This window comes from Ambystoma mexicanum, chromosome 6q (genome assembly GCF_040938575.1).
Source record: "Ambystoma mexicanum isolate Mex_15411 chromosome 6q, UKY_AmexF1_1, whole genome shotgun sequence".
NCBI classification, from domain to species: Eukaryota; Metazoa; Chordata; class Amphibia; order Caudata; family Ambystomatidae; genus Ambystoma; species Ambystoma mexicanum.
In genome coordinates, this window is record NC_090937.1 from 1,561,234,055 (window position 1) to 1,561,259,409 (window position 25,355).

At 44.2% G+C, this 25,355-nt stretch overlaps 1 long non-coding RNA gene across 1 annotated transcript in view; it reads left to right on the forward strand.

Annotated features, from left to right (window-relative positions):
* Positions 1 to 2,762: 2,762 nt before the first annotated feature.
* LOC138515648 (uncharacterized) overlaps positions 2,763 to 25,355 on the forward strand; it is a 67,229-nt gene continuing 44,636 nt past the window's right edge. The window contains exons 1-2 of the long non-coding RNA XR_011282134.1: positions 2,763 to 3,325; positions 3,444 to 3,969. This is a non-coding gene — a long non-coding RNA (uncharacterized lncRNA). The remainder of the gene's footprint in view (positions 3,326 to 3,443; positions 3,970 to 25,355) is intronic.

Here is a 25,355-nt window from a genome sequence, read left to right on the forward strand (position 1 = left end):
GAGCATAGCTGATTCTGTGCTATGGGAGGCTCGAAAGCCTGATTGCCTAGCTTATTGAATTGAATTGACTCTTCTGGTGAACTCAAAATATCTGAACTGCCTAAGAAATAACTGTATTCGTTCTATGTTCTGATAACCTATGCCTTTTTGCTCCTCCTTCAAAGTATTCTGAATACCTCAGAAACTTCAAGTGTACAGTACTGAAGTATATTTGTGTGTGATTATATTGCCTCCTTCTTATGAATGTTTTATAACTGACAGTTAAATACATTAATAAGTATTTAGCAAAGAAACCTTGAGTGTAAGAGTTTATTTTAAAACCTGTGATTGTAGACCTCTGTGTGAGATAAGCCTGCTGCTCAGCTCTGCTACCAAAAAAAGTATAGTACAAAGTTATGTCAAAGGTTGGTTTTGCTTACACCTGTAGTCATAGTTGTGTGCAGTGGTCCCAAAGGATACTGCCTACAAGCTTTGCCTAACAATCGGTAGTCCCTCTAGGCAGTGCCTGGGGTAGAAAAATCTTTACAAATGACAAGTCAGTGTGATTATGAGCAGCTCGCCAGTAAGTAAAAATGTCCTCACTACAGTGCCAAATTAACACTCAAAATGGCTGCCTTCCAATGAATGCCCTTATGCACCCGCTGCAATCCATTAAAAGTTCTGAGTCCCCTCTCAACCTGCTGATGAATTGTCTCTGACCCTAAACAAACAAACAGGTGAAGCGACTTCTTTGACAAACATAAGAAGTCAGCTGGCGCCGGCGCGCTGCCGCGCTCCCACGGCAGGCAGTGCTAGGGAAGAGAGCCATCAAAGGCTCCACTCTCTGAAATGCCCCTGAGCTGCGCTAAAGGCAAGAACTGCCCCCAAAGCACGGGAACGCGAGAGGCAGGGCCGCGCAGCGCAGGCCCTGTGAACAGCAGAGGAGTTCACCACGCGGTCACTGAGCACAGCCGGGTCAGCCTGTGACTTTGAATCACAGAAAGTGCCACTGTGCATTAGCACTGAGCCGCTTCAGCACACGAGGCTGCCAGAGAGGATGTACCGGGGACATCAGCGCACTTACACTGACGCAGCGCACTTCCCAAGGCGCGGGTTCTTTTTAAGGTAGCTCATGAAAAATACATCCCATGCCTTCCTCTTTCTTCTGTATCAAAGCGAGCTGTGGTCACAAGAATACTTCATTTTCTTTTCTTTTAACTTTAAACTTCGCTGCTGTTATTCACATTGAGTGCATGTATATATACATTTTTATCAGCTATGATGATTGCACTTTGTATAGGATTGTTAATCTGAACCTAGCAATGTTAAGAATGTACATAAAATGTACTTTTGGTTGAATTAATGAGATGAGTATGGAAAATAGAGGCGGACCTAGACGTGCCCACAATTGACCAGTGCAGGAACACGAGACAGTCAACATATACTGCATAAACTGCACCTCCACTCTCAGTTATTAAACACTGCATTTTACATTGCCTGGCAATAACATTGTCACAGTGATTGGCAAGCGGGGTGGCTTGTTAAAAGTACTTCAGTCTGCCAAAAAGTGGCAGCGAAACACACGCCTCTGGGTGAGATTGGCTCATAAGCAATGGTGCTACCCATAATGCCAGGCAGCTCATACACCATAATTCATACTGGACGCCATTTTGTGGTCCATGGCTATTCATGCATCATATTCATAATGGCAGTTACTTTCATGCCTCCCTTGAGACCGTACGTTTTCGTGCAGACCTGCAGGAACACACCACACCCTAATACTGATAATAATTTGACATTTATAGTGTTTTGATCCTTAGCACATATTTACAAACATTAAGGATGAATGGCTGAGTCGACCATGCCCGGATTTGAACCTGCAGATTTTCATAGATCACATGAACGAGCGTTTACCCCGCTGAGCCATCGTTCCAACTAATGCAGCCAATACGGGTCTACACAGGCCTCACAGCTGCAATTAAGATCATTCCATGAATGGTATTGAGTTGGTCTTGAGTTGGAGATTGGACATGGCCTTTACACTTTACCAGCATGTGATCCACAATGCTCCCTAAACTAGGAACAATGGCAACAGTGCAGCAATCAATAAATGGCGTCTACTACGGGCGTTACTGCACTGCCATGTGACTAATGGGACCCAATGCTTCGCTGTGTGCGTTATGGCAGTGTCTTACTGTTTCTCCTTGCAACATGGCTGTAAATGAATATGGTCTGAAATCCAACAATGAGTCGATGATCTTCCAGTGGCTAAAACTCAAAAAAATATAACATTGGGGTACGCCTTATAGGTGTGTGCGTGTGAGAACCTTTGTGGTGCATCCTTTTCACCTCCCGTTTTGGAGATAATCCACAGATTAATTAAGTATTCAGTGCATGCATTTTTTCCCAATTTTAGGATTTTGGCAAGCTACCTGATTTCCTCCCGCATGTTTCTGTTGTCACAATCTCCTCGACGTTTGCCTACTGGTCCTCTTTATCAGACGGCTACAGGTAATCGATGCAGCTCCACTGCTGGCAGCGACTGTGCGTTCACACCTATCCTGCAGCAGTTAACGGGATGCAGGTTATCCATAACGCTGCTGCTCCACCGCTGGCAGGGACTGGGAGTTCACACATATCAAGTAACAGCTTGACTGGCTGCAGGTTATCCATAATGTTGCTGCTCCACTGCTGTCAGGGACTAGGAGCTCACACATATCCCGCAACAGCTTGACTGTCTGCAGGTTATCCATAACGCTGCTGCTCCACTGCTGGTAGGGTTTGGGAGTTCACACATATCCTGCAGCAGTTAACGGGATGCAGGTTATCCATAACGCTACTGCTCCACTGCTGGCAGGGACTGCAAGTTCACACCTATCCTGCAACAGCTTAATGGGATGCAGGTTATCCATAACCGGAAGTGCTTACAAGGATGCAGTGGCTGTTTGGCTGGTGATACTGCTGCTAAGTTGCGAGGAGATTGACTGAGGAACTTGCCCATTGTTCGCAAGGAGTGTCGTCTGTGAGAGGGAGAAAGGCTCACTGCGAACCACGTTGCTTTATTTGTTTTGATTACTGGACTGCAAAACCTGCCCACAGCCGCTCCACCCCCTCTACATTCCCATTGGGTCAGACTTGCTACAAAAACTCTGGGCATGCGCACCCCACGTGCACCGGAAGTGCTCGCAAGTGTGCAGTGGCTGTTTGGCTGGTGATACTGCTGCTAAGTTGCGAGGAGATTGACTGAGAAAGGTGCCCTTTGTTCGCGAGGAGTGCTTTCTGTGCGAGGGAGAACGGCTGACTGCGAACCATGTCACTTCATTTGTTTTGATTACTGGACTGCAAAGTAATTATTGACTTGGGAACGTTAGGAGTCTTAATTTAATGGCTCACTTTGATACACTGTGATATCCTCCATCTATCTTTACACTGAAACTTTGCTTCTCTTTTTCTCTCCCACATAGACCTGGCCACGGCAGCTCCGCCCCCTATACACTACTCCAATTGGGTTGGACTTGCTACAAAAACTCTGGGCACGCGCACCGCAGGCGCACCAGAAGTGCTCGCAAGTGTGCCGTGGCTGGTGATACTGCTGCTACGTTGCGAGGAGATTGACTGAGAAATTTGCCCTTTGTTCACAAGGAGTGCCGTCTGTGAGAGGGAGAATGGCTGACTGCGACCCACGTCGCTTCATTTGTTTTGATTTCTGGACTGCAAAGTAATTATTGACTTGGGAACGCAAGGAGTTTTAATTTAATGACTCACTGTGACATCCTCCGTCTATCTTTGCACTGAAGCTTTGCTTCTCTTTTTCTATTTTTTTCTCGTTCCCCCATAGACCTACCCATGGCCGCTCCGCCCCTCTACACTCCCATTGGGTCGGACTTGCTACAAAAACTGGGCATGTGCACCGCACGCTCACCGGAATTGCTTGCAAGTGTGCAGTGGCTGTTTGGCTGTTCGGCGGAGCAGCGGTGGGCAGTGAACCAGGTGAGGACTGTATGAGAAAGTAGTACGTGCTCATTATAGAGTTACCTGCTGATAGCTAAGGAGGTTTTATTGATAAGTGAGTGACTATAAGATTTGCTTCTTTTTGTACGCCTCGATAACACAGGTAAAGGAATACAAACAAAATGGTGGCAGGGGCCGTCTTGCGAAGTGGAAGATGCATGGTACCACCAGTAATTAATACCAGTGGTGGGGCTGTAACAGCTACTTATGACGTGTGGCATATTATTAACTGATCCTCCCTAACTTCCTCATGGTATGGAAAGGGAAGCTTCAATAATGGAACTATCTATGCATACCCATTGTTGTAGCAAATCCAAGTCCCTACAAAAGTCAGATGATAATGCTAAGGGGTATGAGCCAGTGAATGACTTGAGTATAACTGACCATGTCGCGCAACCAGTACCCTCCTGCCAAATTCACAAGCATATACTTACTCACTTAAGGAAATACATTTTTTGGATCAATCTCTGGGGAATGAGATGGGTGGCAAAGATATGGTAACTGATACTACTTCTCCAAGACATAAAATGGTTGTGCTCCACTCTAGTCATATTGATGACTGTTCCATTCTGGCACCAGCAGTGGTGGAGGAACTAGATAAATGTGACAGACCTTCGGTTGGTTTGTGTACCCCAAAGCTGGGGGTGGGCGATTTTGACAGCAATGAACCTCAAGGGGGCCTGCCGTCTTCCTCAATACCGTTGATGTGTTAAAATGACTCATCTATACATGATCAGGAAGAGCATAATACCTTTCCAGTTATCATAAGAATACTGGATCTGCTTGACAAGGGACATGAGGTAACCCATTTGGAAATCAGGGACATCAAACATTCGAATTCACTGATTTTAGCAAAGATGAACCAGCTAGAGGGTTTTCTGACGGCAAGGGAAACCTGCCGTCAATTGGATAATGAATTCCGAAGAGGATCTCAAAGGGAAAATCCTTGCGTGTTGTGTCACAAAATGTCTTAATATGAACCAACAAACTCAGGCCGACTTACTGTGCACTCCTGAAGACATCTTAGGGGTGGAATGTGATTGAGATACTATTAATGTTCCTGTGGCAAGGAATGATGGAGGAAAATCTGAAGAGATGCTATCCTTCATTGGCTTAGTTACAGAGCTCTCACAGGAAATGAGAGAGAATATCCAGGACATGAAGGAAATCAAAGCCCAGATACACTCTCAATTTGTGAAAGATCAGTATAGTAAAGAGATTGATGGTGGTGCCTGCCAGGATAATGATAGCTCTGTCTTGGGCAATGTATCTCACCCTAATAGCCCTGCAGCTCTCTCTAACCTGATAGAAAGTGAAGAACTAGATAAGGCACGATTAAAAGATGAAAGGATGCCCCTATCACGCCGTCATAATCGTCTTCTCAGGAAGGCTGGGAAACAGAGGGCTATCAGAAAGAAATGTAAAGATAAGGTTACGATAAATACCCCAATAACGCATCTAGCTGATTTAGCAAAGTCAGAACTGAATGATCAAAAGTTGAATGAGGAGGAAGTAATTGATTTAGCACACTGAAGAAAGCAGACTACATTTGACACCAAAGGAACAAAAAGTACTATCTTTTGGAATAAAGGGCAGTCCTGATCCCATTAGTAGTAATCTTGAAGTACCGACCAAAACCGGATCAGGTTTGGTTAGTGAGAAGGTGATACGAGGGCCCGTTGCTCAACCCCTTCTATCAAATTTCTACCTGAGCCATGGTATTAAACATGTTGCTATGGGACATTTCAGTCCAGCGCTGCTCCCCCCACAAGGAACCTCTCTTCGCCTGGACATACCAGCTTCGTCCAGTCAATCTGCTGCGAGATTGTATGCAGATGTGGCTGACGGTGCGAAGATGAGACCCCAGGTGAAAATCATTTTAGCTTTGGGGACTGCAACCTCTTGTCCTGAGGTTGGGGCCATGGTTGAAGTATTACAAAAATGTGCTGTTCCCACACTAAATAATGGTGTAAGTACAGATAGGCAGGGTGTATATCCAAACAATAATTCTTCAAATGAAGACTTACGTGCTAATGCTTTAAGCCCGAGGCCACAACAACCTGATTCCCTACCAATTCATACTCGATGATATTGTCATCACTCAGGGTGCTCCAAAATGGCTCCAGTTCTGCTGAAGATATGAATTCATTTATGTCAATGCAAGGTAAAAGGGGGGTGTTAACAGCAACCTGCAAATTTCTGGTACAAATGATCAGAATGGGACAGCTGAAGAAATCAGTGGTACTGTCCCGTCATTATTACCCGTTATGAAAGATACTCTGACATTGGAAAAAACATTGGAGGGAGTAGAAAGTGGTTTGAAAAAAACTTGAGTTCCAAATACTATCATTGGATGGAAAAGCTGTTGTGATGTACTCGGTGTGACTCGCATGAATAGACAGCTAACTATGGAGACCATTAATCAAATTCCTGCCTTACGAAATTTAGTAGCTAAAGACTTTGATTGAATATCATTGACACAGTCAAATAATTATTGTATGTTAAGTTATGTATGTAACTCACCGAACGGGAGTAGAAAAGACAGGAGGCCTGACCAGCGAGGCAGTGCGTTGATTGAAGAGCTCGGGTTGGAGCCTCCACCCGAGCCTCCTCTCTATGAGGGAAAATGACCTTTCTGATGATATGACCCTCTGCTGATAGGTGTGCCAGACAGAGGGACCGATCACCCGAAAGAGCGGGGAGAAACACGCCGCCACGGACCCAGCTGCAAGAAACAACACACGATTAATCACTTGGAATAACAGCAACTACCAATAGATGGAGATAAAACAGAATAGTACCTGAACAAACCAGTCCCTGGATCCTGAAATTACAATGCCCTGATATCCCCTGAAATATTATAGACAAGGAATTAGAAACTATCCTGAGTAATGTATATAACAAGGAGAAAAAGGCACTGAAAGTCTTACCCTAGGAAGCCAAAGTTCCCTTGTACTCCAGGATACAGAACACAACGACAGTGCAAAATAATAAACGGGGAATGTTAGTTGGGTAACTAGTCCCGGGCTGAACAAGGGACGCACTAGATCCGGGTGGGTGCACAACTGCAAGGCGTCCTCAAAGTGCACTTATAGGGCGGAACCAGGTAGAATCCATAACAACAAACGTCCTTTAAGTGGAGCCAAATGGAAAGATTCCAGAACAAGCGAGAGGAGGAGTGCAGGTGAGATTAGGGTGCGTGGGAAAGGTGCACAAAAACAAATACTTAGAACTTTGGGAAAAAGTGCTAAGGCAGTCCGTTGGGCAGTTTTCCTATTCGGTACACAGGCGAGAAGGTAACAGAATCAGCAGACAGGCAGTCCTTACCACAATCCTCAAGTCGGTACACGGGCGAGCAAGAATGTAACAGAATCAGCAGGCAGGCAGTCCTTACAACAATCTTCAAGTCAGTACACGGGCGAGCAAGAAGGTAACAAACAGCAGACAGGCAGTCCTTAGTTCAAAAGAGTGTTCGGTGCACGGGAGCACAGAATGAAGGAGAAGGAAACAGTATTCCGTTGAGCAGACTGGAAACTGAAAAGAGGAGCTTCAGGAACAAGGCGATAAAGACAGAATTTAAGCGCCGGCTGTAACATTCAAACAGAAGCAGCGTCCTCCGGGCTGCAGCCGCTTAAATCAATGAGGAGGTGGAGCCAAGAGAGGGGAGGCACACGTGATGTTATGGACTACGAATTCCCTTAGGTTTCATGGGAATCGTAGTTCGAAACCCTCTGGCTGGTGCAGGAGTCGTTAGCCTCCATGGCATTCTCCACTTCATCAAGAATGGCGCTGTAGAATGCCGAACAGAACGGCGAAGCGCAATAGTTTTGCCAGATGTCCTTTTCCGCTGTCGGCCCTGAGGTAAGTATGAAGCAACGGGGTCGTAGTGTGGAACAGCGCCGAGGTGTGACAGCGTATGTGGCTTAACCTATTGTGCAAAAACTGATATGGCTCCATAAAGCTGATCTCCTAGAGTTGGGTTTTGAATTATATCAGTTTGAGACTAAATCTGATGCTTTTGAGTTTTTTAATTTTCAGAATCCGGTAACAGAGGTCGGGACTAGCAAACCAGCTAATGGTATTGACCAAGGCATGAATATAACACATTTTCTGACTAAGGCAGTATCTATTAAAGGTTGGTCCTAGGTAGAGCCTCTGATAAAGACAATTACAGCTATGTCATCAGACTCCAAATCAACATAGCCGTATTCGAAAGGTAATTTATCTATATTTTCTTGTAATGGGTGTGGTCACCAGAACCTGGTTCGCTATTTTGGTCCCTGTTCTCCGGCAAGAAGACCCGAAATTGTATTCTTTCAGGAGACCATGAAAATAACAGATTTCACTCTTGCGGGGTATGATATATTTTGTGTGAATGCAAAACGAGGTCTTTTGAGTCGACCCTCTGGTCGGCTGGCAATTGCTATTGTGAATTCTTAGTCATGTAGTGCTAATCCGATTCTCTGTCTGGATCATGTGATGGTAATATTAGTGAGGTTTCACCAGATACCAGTATGGTCTGTTTTGTTGATAAACATATACTGGAATCCTGGTAAGGTTTCACAGAAATATATATTTGGTGATTTGGATGCAGTACTAGAAAAGGCCATTATTTTCCATCTTGAGTGTGAAATTGTAATAGGAGGGGATTTCAACACTTGTTGCAATAATAATACCACCTTTCGACCGGGTATGGCATGTTCGACCTTCAACCATAATTCACGTGAGAGAGGTGATCGATGGGACAGCTTTTTTAATAACTGGGATCTGGTATTTCAGCCATTTGTTAATGATGGTCTTTGATATATGTGGAAACGTGGTGACTTTACATCAAGGATTGATTTCTTTTGGGTATCAAAGTCCTGTCAGCACTTGGCATCAAATGTAAGAATCCATCCAATGGAAAAAAGTGATCATGCTATTATTCAATTAAATATAGCACATCCTGTTTTTGTATTATGAAATTATAAAGAACAGGGGTGACTCTTGTATATCTGCACAAGTCTGGGTGGAGTACTTTAAATCGAAATACAGTATGCCAACGAAGTTTAAAGATGTAATATACTATATTCCAGACTTTGCCTGCCTACCAGTCCTCCAATTTTCTATCACAGATATAATATGGGCTATAAGAAAACTTAACCCGTCCAGCAGTGCTGTCCCAGATGGTATTCCCCCTTATATTTTTAAAACTGATCCAGTCCTGTGGGCTAGCATATTGAAACTAAAATATGATCTCATCCTAGCTACCAATTCTATTCCGGAATCTTGGGCTAACGCAATTATAGTACCTATTTTGAAAAAGGGCGATCCTATGCGACCAGAGAACTATCGCCCTATTGCGTTAACTGATGCAGCAGCCAAGTATTTTCAATTCTAATACTATTGTGTTTGGAGAAATATATACTTGACAATGAGATACTTTCCAAATCACAGGTTGGATTCCGACGGGGTATGGGGACCTCCATAAATGCAGCTGTTATCTCACATTAATTAGCTAATACTAAACACGCAAACTCTTCTCCAATCTATATGGCCTCTATAGATTTAACAGTTGCCTTTGATACAGTGTTCAGTGTTCAGAAATGTTCTTTGGTTGAAAATGGATGATTGAGAGTAAATAGCGTGGACCCTAAAGCTCAACATTGGTACATCATCTCAGGTAAGGATTACCAAATAAGGGTCTATTAATGAGAATATTCCTACGTTTGTAGGATTTAAACAAGGGTGTACCACTGGCAGCGACCCTATTCAATATTTATTTGACTGCTATAGGAAGGCTAAGGGCTGCATCAGATTCATATGCTGTCCGATTGGGATCTACGCGGCTCCACTGGCTCGCATTTGCTGATGATGTTATACCATTCGATGCAACGCCATATGGTCTGCAAAATAAATTGCATATATTTGCAAATTTCACGGAGGAGCATAACTTGAGTCCTAATGTAGAAAAGAACTTTGATGTTTACATTTACTGCTGACAGAAAACTGAAACCATTCAAATGGGTGATAAATGAGATCCAAGTTAAAAAACCTTCTAGTCTCATCTATCTAGGTTACAATGTGTGTAACTATACTTCGCTAAATATTGATCTGAGATGCTAAATGAAAATGTGCGTTTGCTGTTGTCACAGATTAAGGTGATCTTAAAAAAATGTTGTAAATATTCTTTATTGCCCTTGTGAGAATTTATGATGAAAAAAGTTGAACCTGCTATCTTGTATGCCACTGATATGTGCCTGTGTGATATTCACACAGGTCTGAATACCATTCAAGGACGGGTGCTGAAAACAGCTTTATGCCTGGCATTGTCGATACCGAATATGGTAATTCACCATGAATTTGGGCTAATTGCATTAGCTACCCGGTTTAAATAGAGATCCCTATGCACTTATTCTAAAATTCTTGCTCAAGTGAAAAACTCCTTGTATATGGATTTACAATCTGTGCTAGGTAATAATTCAAGCAAATCTCTTACAGCAACAGGATGAAAGGCATATTGACTGCTTTGGATGACCTACAAGAGGATCTATTGACTCATCCTGCATATGTAAAAAAGAGACTATATGAGAATTATTGGATTGCAACAATAGACTCTTTGAAACAATATAAAATGTATGCAGAGCATGCTAACCTTCATTGGCTTAGTTACAGAGCTCTCACAGGAAATGAGAGAGAATATCCAGGACATGAAGGAAATCAAAGCCCAGATACACTCTCAATTTGTGAAAGATCAGTATAGTAAAGAGATTGATGGTGGTGCTTGCCAGGATAATGATAGCTCTGGCTTGGGCAATGTATCTCACCCTAATAGCCCTGCAGCTCTCTCTAACCTGATAGAAAGTGAAGAACTAGATAAGGCACGATTAAAAGATGAAAGGATGCCCCTATCACGCCGTCATAATCGTCTTCTCAGGAAGGCTGGGAAACAGAGGGCTATCAGAAAGAAATGTAAAGATAAGGTTACGATAAATACCCCAATAACGCATCTAGCTGATTTAGCAAAGTCAGAACTGAATGATCAAAAATGCTCAGTTCATCAGCCTTATATTATCTCCTTTCCGTGTAATGTGGTACGCGGTTCTTATTTAAGATTTAAATTGAACCAAGTGCACACACGTGAACGGGTAAGGTATTGGACAAATGAAGTGATAGGCACCTCTATGAGGCATTGTCGATTCCCAGGGTGTGGTGAGGAAAAGGAATCATTGAAACATCTGGAATGCATTAATTTTAGAGGGTTACGTTCAGATATATTCTTAAAGTTTGTGAATCTACAATCTGAAGACAGTCTGGAGAATTTATGGGTTAGACTGATGAACAGCGTTTATAAACCTATCATTTTTTCTTTAATTCGTTTCCTGAATCAACTGGAGGTCCAACTAGATCTTTGTAAATAATGGTGTATGGTGGTACACATTGATGAACAATACAATTTTTGTAATATATTGAAAGAGTAACAAGATGAACATTGTCATGTTTGTTGGGAAAAATTCAGTTTGCATTTCCTGGCAGTCTATGTATATATGAATTCTGAAAATGGTTGATTTGATATATAATTGTCTTTCCCCAGTCTCTCATCTTGTGCAAACCATTGCAAGGAAATACATGCCCCTTAACATAACATGCTTTAGAAAAGCATGTGCCTGCTCCTCACGCAAAGGGCTGCATATGGATCGCCCAGTCCTGCGCTTGATCCTGAATCGGGGTGATGTTGGTCCTGTCTGAGACAGTACTCTAGGGACCACCCACATGTAGTAACAGTACCTCAGTATATTCGTAGATTTTGTTTGGAGGTGTGCAGACTAGCAAAAGTGCCTTTCCTTCCTATGTACATATATGGGAATGTTCAGTCATGTACAAACTGTAGAGTCAATATACCAATCTGCATACTTGGAGTTTATTCTCTGGAGGATAGCTCAGGGGCAACGCAGTCATGGAAACAAGACGATGCAAAGCAGCACAGGTTCGGTCCCCGGGTCTGCGCTTATAAACCTCTGAGTATTAAGCACGTTATAAATAACAACAATTACAATTATATGCATTTCAAGAAAGGCATTCTTTTGGTACATTTCATTTGTAGGGGTCTAGCAGACTTTTCCTGATTTAGTCAGGATCATAACCACCCACATCTATTGTGGTGCTTAGTTGGGGCTGAATACAAAAGATATGACCCTGACCCGTTACCTGAGAATTACTTTTCAACGAACCGTTTGGGTATTAAGTAGTAGTTTACACTGGAAGTACAATAGGAATTACAGAAGTAGAAACTGTAGGCGGGAGAATAACTCGGGAGCAACGTCCCTGTCTTGGAAGCAAGACAATTCAAAGCTACAGAGGTTCAAATCCTGGTCCCCAGCTTTAAGCACCTTATAAAAGATTAATTAACTAAAAGGACATTACTGCCAGTGGTATATATTTTTCCAATTGCAAATCCATTGGCACTAGTAATCGCCTTTAACGAACAAAATAATGCCACAAATGTACACATAAATGTAATAATTGTGGCTACGCTACAACCCAGCAGCATCACAGCTCTCATTTAGCAGACCATAGAATAGAAAAGGACGTAGAACTAGAAAGGAAGAGTTCAAATAGGGAGGTGTATTCACTTTTCCTAGAGATCTACATTTTATTGCTACAATGGATATCCTAAGGAAGATTCCAAAGATTGTTCGCTGTGGCCGCACTGGAATTGGGAAGGCCTTTGGAAAGCCTGAAACAGTTAAGGGTTGTTGGATAGCGAGAGACGGATTTTAGTGGCCAAGAGGAGGCGTGCCACGTCAAGCGATCTTAACATGAAGTGAGGCTTATCCAAATAGCGATTTATGTGTGATAGTAAGGAGCTTAAAAGCAACCCTGTCCCTTTAAGGTAACCAATGTAGCTTTCTCAAAACAGTACCTATGTTGTACTTCTTGTACTTCAGTTACGCCGGCATAAAGGGCATTGCAATATCCAACAGGGAACCAATGATGGTCAGTGCAATGGTAGAGCAATGACTTTCACATAGTAATGGTCTAATCTGTTTGACGCACATCAAATCAAAATTACGAACAGTGAGCACCTTATTTATCTAGGGGTTTAAAGAAAGGGTGGAGTCTAAGATGAATCCCAATGTGTTTATATTGGATTCATTCTTAATGCAGTGTCCTGCAAGAGTGAATTGCAGAAAAATTGCTAAAGCTTTAGTAGAGAGATTGATAGGTTTCACTGTTGCTAGAAAGGATTTAGTCACATAAAGGAGAGCTGATTGAATTCAGTTAGTTCAACATCTGGGTCCTGGCCAATAAGAGCCAATGGAGCAAAGCGTACTATTGAAAGTTCTCTCTCTGGATATACTCATGAGAGAGCTATGAAGAGCTATCCTCTAATCTTATGGATCTTCCCTTGAATGAAGGATTGAATTTGATCACACCTTAAAAGGGACTGTAGTATGCTATTAATGTTGGGACAGAGAACTTTCAAGTTGTACAAGACTCTAAACAATTTCCTCGAAGAGCGAGTAGATGCTTCAATTTGCAAAGCATAGAATCCCCTAATTATTTCCACAATGGCTTGTTTAGAGCGAAGCTTGGGATGTTTAAGTTTGCCACAGTTGAGTTGATTGGGGATTCTTCCTCCATTTGCGTTAATTACTTCTATCATCCCATTGTCCCATCCTCAAAGATTAGATGCAAACCTCTGAACCCACAGATGGTCCCTTTTAAATCAGTAACACGTCATACAAGGATGGGGATGCAGAAAAACTCTTACACTAAATAATAAGATCGACTCAGGAAGTTTGACAAAATGTCTCCTCCGACTGTTTTATTTTCATTTGTCTAAAACAGGGAGTTACAACAGACATCAAAGGACGTTCAATCATGCTCTCAATCATTTTGCATAAAAAGCACACTTAATTACTAAAGATTTGTCATAAGTGACGTCATTCTACGTGGCAAAATTAGAAAACCTATGTGGGATTGTGATAGGTTCAAGGGGAACATCTAAGTATACTTTCTTTAAGGGATTGGGTTGTTATTGGGTCTCTACAGTCAGGTGGACATCTTATGCCCACCCCTAGTGCAAGTGACCCTCATCAGTTACTAGATACCTGGTACACCATTAGCTCCAAAACTATAAGGCCCTTCATTATATGGCCTTCTACAATTGGTTGGCACGCTCTTGTCCTCTGGAACATTCGGCTCGCTAGCAGCACATAAGCTAGTACCCCAAGTGCTGGTGGGTGAACTTGACCGTGTGTCCCCACCCAATTAGCCCTACATTTCTCATCGCTCATGCCTTCTGCCATTCAGATTGTCTTTGAACTTGGCCTTGCAAGGTATCACTGCTCCTGAGAATAAAAAGGAGTATAGGCGCATCCTTATTGTAGCTCAGGTCTGCACATCCACTCCTATTTTCCTCCTTGAATCACGTGACAAGAGACTGTATTTCGGCCTGTTTTGCAGCATTTAATTGTCTTGAATTAATAAACTTGACACTCGTGGTGTTCTTTCTTGCACCTTAACAAGGGCTGATTCAGCTTCTCACGTCCACTGTTCTTCAAGGATTGATAACCGGTTCTTGGCTGCTCCATCCTTTGACACCAGGCCAGACAGCTATTGCAGGCCTTTCCTCAATCGTCAGCTGTTTTCTTATTGAGACACACAGCGCTCGGATCTTTCTTCACGGGTCTGAGCTTACTAAATATATGATACCAATGCCCAGAATTCTATATAATGGTGGTACTGCCTGCAGTCTATTCACTACGTATAGCCAGCCTTTACGATTTCTTTATGATTCCTTAACCTACGTGCGTTACAGTATTTGTACAGTTATAAAGTGGCTTGCATTTTCTGCAGTGCTCTACACACGTGCAATCTTCATTCGGCATATGAAAGTCTACTCGATTCTTTACTTCGGAATCAGATTCTATAAGGTCTGTGCATCTTCTTCTTCAACCAGTTTTCTCAGTGCATTACTCTTATTTCTTGTGACGTTACCAGCCTCTTTTCTTCTCATCTTCATATTCCTTTGGGGACCTTCTCCAAGAGATTATCATATCTGCAAGGGCACATCACATAGGGTTTTCTCAACTGATACCTTGTCTCAAAGTCTCTTTGTGGAATAGGCACCATTACTGGCGATGGGCATGTCGCAATTTCCGGCTTCCAACATATAGGCAGAATGGGTGCAGGACTTCCTGCAGAGGCATTCATCTGCTCCTCTATACTCCCCCCTCTGTTTGATTCATCGACCACTCTTCTTTGGAGTCCAGATTTCTGCTACTTCCTTCAGGGATCCTGCTGATTTTACATGTTCAACAACACTCCAGGTCATGTGACTGCACTGTCCCTTTGGATTACAGAAAATCTATCGTCCCACATACTTCATGTGATTTCTTGGATGCAGGAACCTTGTTCCCTCAGGTGCTAAGATGTTGCCCTCTACATATTTTCTGATCTCTTCATCTGTCAATTCCTTGGGTCCAAACCCTGACTCAACATCGATCATGATCTTCATTCCCACTGCTTTCTTTGCTGTCTTCTTACATTGTGTTATTATAATCCTGATCACAAAGAATTGTAAGAGGATCCAATTCAACACTACAGCTAAGTCAATGCCTAGTCTGGGATACTGAATGGAAACCCTTATTGATATATCTTTATGTCCAGTTCATGCGTTCTGGATGACTACCCCTATATAACACCCCTCTCTTGGAATCCCCCTGACCCCACTGAGCCAAGAAGTAGTTCTGTTTTGCAAGTTTAAAAGGTTTATTTGATAATTTAAACAATATATATATATATCACACTTTATAATAAATTAATAATTGAATATCACACTGAATCTGAGCAGTAATCAATAATGGATAGTCTGGCACTAGCACACTTCTTTATAATCAATGATGAGTGGTTATAGGATGGATAAGATAGCAACAATACTTTGATGGTTTCAAATGGATGCAATGTGGAATGAAATGCAGTACAGAAAATACTCAATATGATTTCAACAAAACAATGTAATCACTTTTCTCTGGCAATCCCCTCCCCCCTTTATGCAATGCAAGGAAATGGAAGGAAAGCACACAGTTCTCAGAAATGCAATCAAATGTAATTCAGTTCACCCCAGCAAGCTTAGACTACAGAAGTTTGAAACACAGGCCCAAAATGCTTTTATATGTGATTGCACTATATTGGAAAATGTGCTAAAATGCTTTTATATGTGCTGGCAATGAAGTGAAAAATATGCAAAAATGCTTTTAATTCCCTCTAGAGGTTCAGGGTGAGTGGTATCAAGTTAATATTAGTCCAGGCTCACTCTAGCAATGATTCAGGGATGGTTCTTAAGAGGCAAACAAATTTTTAGCAAGGAAACTGCTGTTTTCACACGTGGAGAAATTTGCAAATCGCGGTAAATTCGCGAGTGCGTGTTTCGCGATTGCGGCACAAGTGTATGGAATAGGAAAGCGGTTCTAGGTTCGTTGAAAAGCCAAGATTCCCAGCTTTCAGAGGAAAGTTACTGCAAGTCTCTAAGACAAACGGTCACAGAGATATGAGCGATATGGTAAAGGTTGTTTTTCAGATTTGAAACTTTAAAAGTTCAAAGTGACAAGTGACAGCTAGCAACTAGAAATGACAGGTGACAGCTTTGCAAAATGACAGGTGACAGTTAGGAGGCAGTTCTACTTAGATTAAAATAGATTGAATTATATTATTTTAACTAAGAGGTTGGTTCTGCACAGTTATGCTAGGTACTCACAATATATTTTTGAATTAGGCCTCGCCACGGATCTGGTCAGGTTTTGGACTGGACTCCGGTCTGGTCTGGGTCTCTTCACAGTGATCTGGGTCAGCTCTCTGGTTCTGCTAACAGCGGTCTGGGTCAGCTCTCTCTGGATTCTGGAGATTGATGAATTTGAAGTCTGGATCTCTGGATGTTGTATGGTCCGGCAGCATGCTCCGCAGCAAATGGAATTGAATGTCCCTATCTGTCCTGACTGTCTGCTTTTATGTGTTTTGAAAATGGGTGGAGAGGCTAGCTTCCTAGGCCCTACCCCTCTCCACTTGTCATTGGCCACTTCCTCCTCTTCCCCTTGATTGGGGGAATGAACTGTGAGTCAGAGTGATGCTGTAGGTTTTATGATACAGAGAACCCACCCCTGTCAAATTACACACAATCTATATTTTGACCCAAAAGACATATTTGCACAGGTACACATTTGTTTAAAATTACATGCACCCATCACATATCACAGGAGGTATACCCTGTCCAAATCTGCTCTTCCTGAGAGCTTGCATTGAGAAATGGCAACATATTTCACTTTTTGGTCAAGTTACCAATATCAGATTCTTACTCAAATTTACCCAAATGTGTGCAAGGCATGCAGGCATTAATTGATGAAGTATCAGACTTTTAACATGCATACATTTTAAGTAATACCCTCTTAACTGCTAGCTTGCCCGCAGATCATGCCACCGGTTCTAAAAACCTCTTAAAATGTGGGCAGAAAAATCACAAGAATTATGGTATCATTTAAATAATTACGACAAGTCCGTACTATGAGTTATTCATCTTTTACTAAAACCATATTCTGGCTACAGGGGTGTGTCTTTTCAGGTCACATGGTACAGAAACCAGTCTTTCCACTTTCTTCAAGCTCAGCCTCTGTCTCCAGTTTCTCCCCCTCCCAGCTTCTGCCAAGCCAGCTTGCTCTCACATGCAGTGCTCCTCCCCTTTCCTTCCAGGAGGAAACCACATTTACGACTCCCACCAATAAAACATTTGCCTGAGTCAGGACAGGGCTTTGTTCAATTTCCTGCAGAGCCCAGGTAATTCAATCAGAAAAGTGTCAGATCCCTTTTGGTGGGAACAGCAAAAGGCAGCTGGCCTGGGAACACAGCTGTAGTGCAAGTCTCATCTCCTGTCGGGGGTAGCTGGTGGGCAGAATTCAGTTCCTTAAGGCAGGCCCCAGCTAATGTCACTTTTAGTTACCCAGTTTTCTGCATTCAAATAAAACTAACCATTTTACATATGCAGCTAGAATGCTGATTCTAAGTTTAAAACTATGACATTTAAACAATTGCAACCTATGTGACACTCAAAAGTAGGTCACTCATTTCTTTTAAACATTTAGATTTTTAGTGTCTTTCAGTCCAAATTTACTTAAACTGCTGAAATCCACAGCTCAGCCAGTCTTGTATAAACCTTCAAGTCACTTCAGAATATAACTTTACATTGGATCCACCTCTCAGTAAGTCTTTCTTTGGCCTGCTTTGGGTTCATTTATTCAGTTTTACACAAAAAGAGAAAAAAGTCTGGTGTTGTTTTAAAACACCGGCTTTCTGATAGTGGTGAGTACTGGTAATGCACCCATTTTTGGGATTTAAGAAAATGAATTCCCCACAATTCTAGGTTGCTTTTGGCAATCAGCATTGCCATTCCCAATGGTTTCAGGCTACTGTGTGGGTAGTCCAATGGTGGTTTTAGGCAGTGCCCTTCTGTGACCATAACATCGGCAAAAATGGGTGGCAGCCTATTCTTCATGCATTTCCCTGGGCATTTTCTGGGAAGCTCTGGCCATCATGATGTTTTCCATGTCAGTACTGCACAGTTTTGAGGTAGGGCTTGGATGCGTGGATAAAAACATCCCACAAGCCCCCCTCTTGCGATGGCCATTCTGTTTCACTGATGGGACTCGCAAGACCTGGGATGTTTCCTCATCTTCTTCCAATAGATGGCACAGTTCAGCATCTTTTCCTCCATCCGGTCGGATCGATCGGTTCTCCTCACCGGTCCTGATGGGAGTATTGGGCGGTACACTGGGCCCCTTGCGTCTCTGCTCCCGGTCTCCGGATCGTCCTCCTTGGCCCGTCTCCAGGTTTTCTTTCTCCTAGGACGACAAAGGAAGAGCGGCAATACCTATTCATAGACATTTCTCCCCCACCATTGATATAGTGGGGTGGCATATAAATTTATAGTCACAACATATGAACATGCACATTTCTTTTTGCATTCAAAAACGAAAACACCCACATTGAGAAACTCAGAATTTGATAGGCGATATGTAGGATATTTTAAGTTAGAACTGAATTAATCTGAGACAGTACCCTCTAGGATTCCAGAGGATTCCTCCAGTTGTTGCAGAGTGTGCCTGGGATGGCAACACTTCAACTGGTTTATGTGGACCCACTTGTCTTCCCCCTCTGCCAAACCGCCTTTGGGGATGCGGATCTTGTAGGCCACAGGGGAGATTTTGTCTATAATCTCAAAGGGTCCCTTCCATGTAGGCAAAACTTTTCGCTGTTTTGCCTGGTTCCTTTGGAAATTGTATAGAGAGATCCGGTCCCCCACCTGATATTCCTTCCTGGAAGTCTTCAGGTCATAGTGGGTCTTCATGCTATCAGCTGATCATTCTAGATTCCGCTGAGCATAAGCAAAAGCATGTTGAAGGTGTTTCCTTAAATTCTCCACATACTCATGAGTTGTGGAGGCATTTATCAGTGTCTGCTCTTGGGTCCTGTAGAGCAAATGCTGAGGAAGCACCATCTTGCGCCCAGTCATCAACTCAAATGGTGACATTTTGGTTGCAGATGAAGGGGTAGATCTGATGGCCATTAGGACCAGAGGTAATCGGATATCCCAACTTGGCCCAGAATCTGCCACAAACTTCTTTAATATGCTCACAATGGTTCGGTTATATCTCTCTACTGCCCCAGAAGAAGCTGGCCGGTAAGCAATATGCAACTTCCTTTTGACCCCCAGTATCTCCCACATCTTTGTCATCACTTCACTGGTGAAGTGGCTACCTCTGTCTGACTCAATCCTTTGAGGTAGACCAAAACGGGAAAAGATGTGGTTAATCATCAAGGCGGCTGCCGTTTCTGCCTTGCAATTTGGGGCTGGGAGACATTCCACCCACTTGGTAAACAAGCATGTCACAGTCAACATGTACTTATTCCCCCTAGCAGAGCGAATCACGGGGCCTACAAAGTCGATTTGTAAATCTGACCATGGCAGTGTCATCCCCCTCTTTTGGAGAGGCGCACGGTGCGTGAGGGATGATGGCTGAAATTGTGCACACACAAGACACCCCTTCAAGTATTGGTCGAGGTCCTGCCCCATGTGTGGCCAGTATGCAACCTCTCTTAAGATTTCCAATGTTGTGTGAAAACCCCTATGACCGGCGGTGGCCGCATCATGGGCGTGACTTAACATCAGGCTTCGGAATTAGGTAGGAACCACCCACTGATCGTGGCCAGCTTTGGATTTCCTTACCAGCAAACCGTCATGTATCCGGAACATTTTTGGACATTTCATCAACACCCTTAGGTCCTCTTTCCCAATGTAATCGGTATCCGTCAGGGGAAAGTTCTCAGGGTCCTCAATATACTGGTAAAACTTACCAATAATTGGATCCCCCTTCTGAGCTGTAATCAAATCAGCATCAGGGGTCTCCTTACTCCATTGTGCAATTGAAAGGTCGTTGTGAGCATTTGTCTGGGACCTAGTGATAGCAGTGACCTGGATTTCCCCCAACAGGGACTCAATCTCAATTAAATCCCCTTGGATGGCCCCGGTTTTGGCCAGCTGATCAGCTAAGTCATTTCCAGTTTTGTCTGGTCCCTCTTCTTTGGAATGACCCTTGATCTTTTTCCAATAGATGGTCATCTCATTCGAGGTGACCAGATCGTCAATGTTTTGGATCAACTTCCCATGTTTCAAGGGTTTGTTGTTAGAACATAACATGCCTCTGGTTTTCCAATTAACCAGGTGCTCCACGAACCCGTTCCGTACATAATCCGAATCTGTGATTATGACCAGTTCGTGGAGTTGATGCTGGACAGCAGTGAGGATGGCCTGATGCACCGCCATCAATTCTGCCACCTGACTACTTCGGGGACCAATTTTGTATCCAGCGGAGGGTTCTGGGGACTCATTCACCCATGCATTCCCTACGCCGGCCACCAGTTCTTTCTCCCCGTTGTTGTCAACATGGTAAGAGCATCCATCCACATAGAAAGTGGGCATTCCCTCACACTTGTCTTCTTCAAAGACTTTGTGTGGGGAATTAAGGTATGCCTCCATGTTGTCCTTTATTTTTAGACTTTCGTCCTCGAGACAGTTTTCTCTGGCACAATCATGCAAGTCAGCCAGACCTTGCGCGAGGGGACTCTTCTTGTTTTGGCCATATCTGACCTCCACAGGAAAGCCTTGCATTGACAGAATCCAGGAAGTAATTCGGGAATTACTCACATTTCCGGCCCGGATTCTGTCACTTTGGAGATATTGCAGAGGCTGGTGTGGAGTCTCCACTATGATGTGATCCCCCTGGATAAACGGGCGGTAATTCTTCAATGCCCACACCGTTGCCAGGAGTGCCTTCTCACAATCGTTGAATTTTTCCTCCACAGAGGATAAAGTTTTGCTCGCATAGGAGATTACTTTATTGACCTTGTCATGCTTTTGGTATAATACTGCTGTCAAGCACGTATTAGAGAACCCCGTCTCCAGGAAGAACTCCTTGTTTCTGACAGGGTAAGCTAGGCAGGGCGCTTGTGAGAGGCTTCTTTTGAGTTGTTTTACTGCCTCGGCTTGTTCTGGACCCCATTCCCACTTGACCCCCCCCTTCAAGAGATGAATCAGGGGTCTGGTGATCTCTGCGTAGCCCTCAATGAACTTTCTGCTGTAATTCATCAGTCCAAGGAGGCTCCTTAGTTCCCGCAGAGTTGTGGGGTCTTTCAGTTTCTGAAGTGCTTCCACTTTCTTTTCCTGGGGACAGAGACCCTGAGGAGTAATCTCATGCCCCAAGAAATTAACACGGGTTCTGCACCACTGTGCTTTCTGAAAGGAAAGTTTTGCTCCGGCGGCCCTCAACTGGGTCAGAACATAACGGATCTCCGCTATGTGTTCCTCCACAGATGAACTTTTGATGAGGACATCATCTGCATAAGCCAGGTTACCCCTCGCACCTAGGTCGGGCATGGCCTTATGTAGGAAAATGTTAAACTCATTACCGGAGTTAAGGTATCCGAAGGGAGTCCGGGTCCATGTGTACTGCTGGCCCCCAAAGGTAAAAGCCAGCTTGTATTGGTCCTCCCTGCTGACAGGCAGGGTCCAGTATCCATTGGTCAGGTCTATTGCAGTGAATACCTGTGACCCCTGGATCTGGGCCAGCCCTCGGTCAATGTAGGGCAGAGGCCATCGGGAAGTATGGACCCGTTTGTTGAGCTCCCTGAGGTCGGCGCAGAGTCTCCACTGGCCGTTTGGCTTCAATATTCCCAGCACCGGATTATTGAAGGTGCTGTGGACTGGACGGATTATTCCCCGGGACTCAAGGTTCTTAATTATTTCAGTAAGGGACTCCATTGATGCGAGAGGCAAGCGATATTGCTTCACAAACACAGGAGTCATGCCAGGGTCCGTGGGGATTGTTGTTGTGTGGATGTCAGTGCGACCACAGTCATATGAGTCTACCGCAAAGAGATCTTGGAAATCCAAGAAAACTTGTTTCAATTTTTGCTTTTGTTCCAGAGTCACACAGGGATCAGCTAGGTTGACTCTCTCTTCCACCATCTGCCTGAAGCCTGGAAAGACTTCTGGTTTGGCTATTTCAGCGGCCTCCTCCAGCTGGGTGGAGAAGTCCCTGGTCAGAGTGCTGATTTGGACTGGGGGCTTCAGGTGGGAAAGGCAGCCCTCATGGACTTGGAAAATCACCTCATCCCTCCTGAAGTCACAAGTCACATCTTCCTTACCATAGGGGCAAGAAGTGTACACCAGGAAGTTCCCCCCATGCCGGGTAAAAATCCTGTCTGGTGTTGTATTGTCATCACTGTCACTTCAAAGCAGTCCTTGGGGATTGGCCCTAACAGTTCATTACCTAAATCTATGGAAAAATGTCGGTCATCAACCGCCATTCCAATAATGGTGCCTGCGGCTAGTGTAATACTCTTTAAGTCGCTGTTATCCACCTCTATTAGAATGGTGTCATGTTCTATGTTGACTAATGGTGTTGGGTTTCCCCCCAACCCTTGCTGTTGGAGAGAAGCGTTTAGATGTATGTAAGCATCAGGGTTTTGCAAATATTGTCCTCTTTTAACTTTCACTTGCAGGGAGAATTGTCGGGTCCTTTCTGGGATGGTGACTTCCTCTTTAATCTGAATTTCAACTGCATAAGGTAGCAATTGAGCTGACCTAAATGCTTTTTCCGGATCATCAAAGCCCATGGGATTATCCGCTAATCGGGACCAAGCTTTGAAGTTTATTAGGTCCAAACTAATGGCAAAGCGATTGAGAATGTCATTGCCTAAGTAAAAGGCGGCAGTGACGTCTCGCACGACCCAACAATTATGGACTATGCTCTTGTTGCCAATGGAGATTTTGAGCATACACCTGCTTGGCAGGAGCTGTTTGGAATTAGGTGCTTCCAGGTCCATTTCCCATTTGTCTATCAGTTTGAATGTGGGAATGGCTGGATCTTTTGGGAGTTGGCGGAACATGGCTTCGCTGATGAAGCTCTTACCGTTGTTCACACACACTCGAGCGAGAACAGAGTCCTTCCCATCATTTAACTGAACAGGGATGAACAACTGCTCTCCAATTTGCTGAATATCAGCCAGGCTCTGAGCTGATTTCACATCTTTCTGGACTATAGGAGTGGGAGTTTCTGATTGTGGATTGGTAAAGAATTTCAGGGTGTTTCCTTCCAGTGTGGAATACCACCTTAAACTGGAAGGAAGGTTGATTTTCAGAAATAGAGAGGACCCCCCATCACCAGTCTGTTGTCCTACTGCTATTACTGTCACGTCTGGAATTTGGTTGTTCTGGAAGTGAAATTCTACTTGGTCAGATTTTTGTTCAACCATGTGGCAGGTGCCGTTTAAACTAACATGGTTGACACTCTGTTTTAATTTTATTGGTCGGCTAGTCTGGGTCCAGAGGACCTTGTTTACGCAATCTATTAGGGGTGACAACCTTCTCAGGAGGTCATTCCCTAGTAAACAAGGGGTGCCCTCTGGAGTCACAACTATGACCGTGTGTTTCAACTTGTGTCGCCCAATTTTAATGTCCAAATCTGCCGTCCCCTCGACGGGAATTTCCTTCCCGTCAAAGTTCTGGAGTTGTCCAGGAAGAGAGGTGAGAGGAATTTGGTAATTCTCTCCCCTTCCTGCATTCAGTTCATCAAAGGCCCTTCTGGACAGAAGGGTAGCTTGAGATCCCGTGTCCACCAGCGCCAAAATTGTACTCTGCCCCTGTACTTGTACCGGGGCATAGTATCTTCCCTCCTTCTCCTCCAGGGGGCACAGATAATGCACATTTTTGGACAACTGGTGGGCTAACTTTCTGGTTTTGGACATCGCTAGCGAAGAGATTTGGGCAGAATTCTGTGGAGAGCCTTGGGAATCTGAAAGAAAAAGTTGGCAACTGGAGATCAGAGCCATTGTGGGTTCCCCTGGCTCCGGTTCCGGGCCGCCCCCCCCTTTTTGGAGGCAGTCACCAGGATAGGTTTGAACCAGGGGATTTTCTTGCTGTTGGTTCTGGGATGAGATGGTGGGCGGCGGTAGCTCAGTCTCCACATCTCCCCAGTCTGGATTTGCATCCCTAGGGACCCATTTTTCTTTGGGAGGAGTTCCCCCCTCTCTGAAGGAGAAGATCCTTTTCCCAGGATCCTCTGAGGATCCCTCTCCCTCAAATTGGAAGATCTGTACCTCCTCCTCAAACTGAGTCTGTTTGGGTCTTTTGTTTCTCCTACCCCCCCTCTGCTCCTTAGGAGGCAGACTTTCAGGGGCAAGAGATTTTGTTTCTGGTTCCTGGGTTTCCAGGGGCTGTTTACAAGTGAGGAAGGAAGCTTCCTCCAAGGCTTTACACCCCCCTTCCCTTTGTGCCTCCTCCCTGGGAACCGGTGAGTTATCGGGGTGCTGCCCCCGTCATTGTTCTGGAGCACCAGGTCCAGAGTTGGGTGCGTTCTGCGCCGGCATGCCGATCTGAGGGTTCTGCTGAGCCCTCAGTATGTGACCCAGATCCTGCGCCATGTTTTGAAACTGGGAAACCCGCTCAGGCTGATACGGGGCCCTGTTTCCTCCCCTGGGCTGATCCCGGGAAGGGTAGCTATCCCTTCTTTGGTAGTACCCCTGGTTGGGAAGATTTGGGGCTGGAAGTTGGGTGGATACCTGGGGAAGAAGTTCTGCCCAGGATTTGGAGAATTTCTGCCCTCCGGTGGGAAGTTAGGAGGGAAGTTCCCTGGGTTAGGTGCTTGGCTGGATCCCCCCCTTGGGCTGGAGGAGTCCACACATAACCCAGGATGGGTCGATTTCCCTTGTAACGGGGACTTACATAATCAGGAGAGCGAGGGACCCCATTTGTGGGGCTGCCTCCTTGGCTCCCT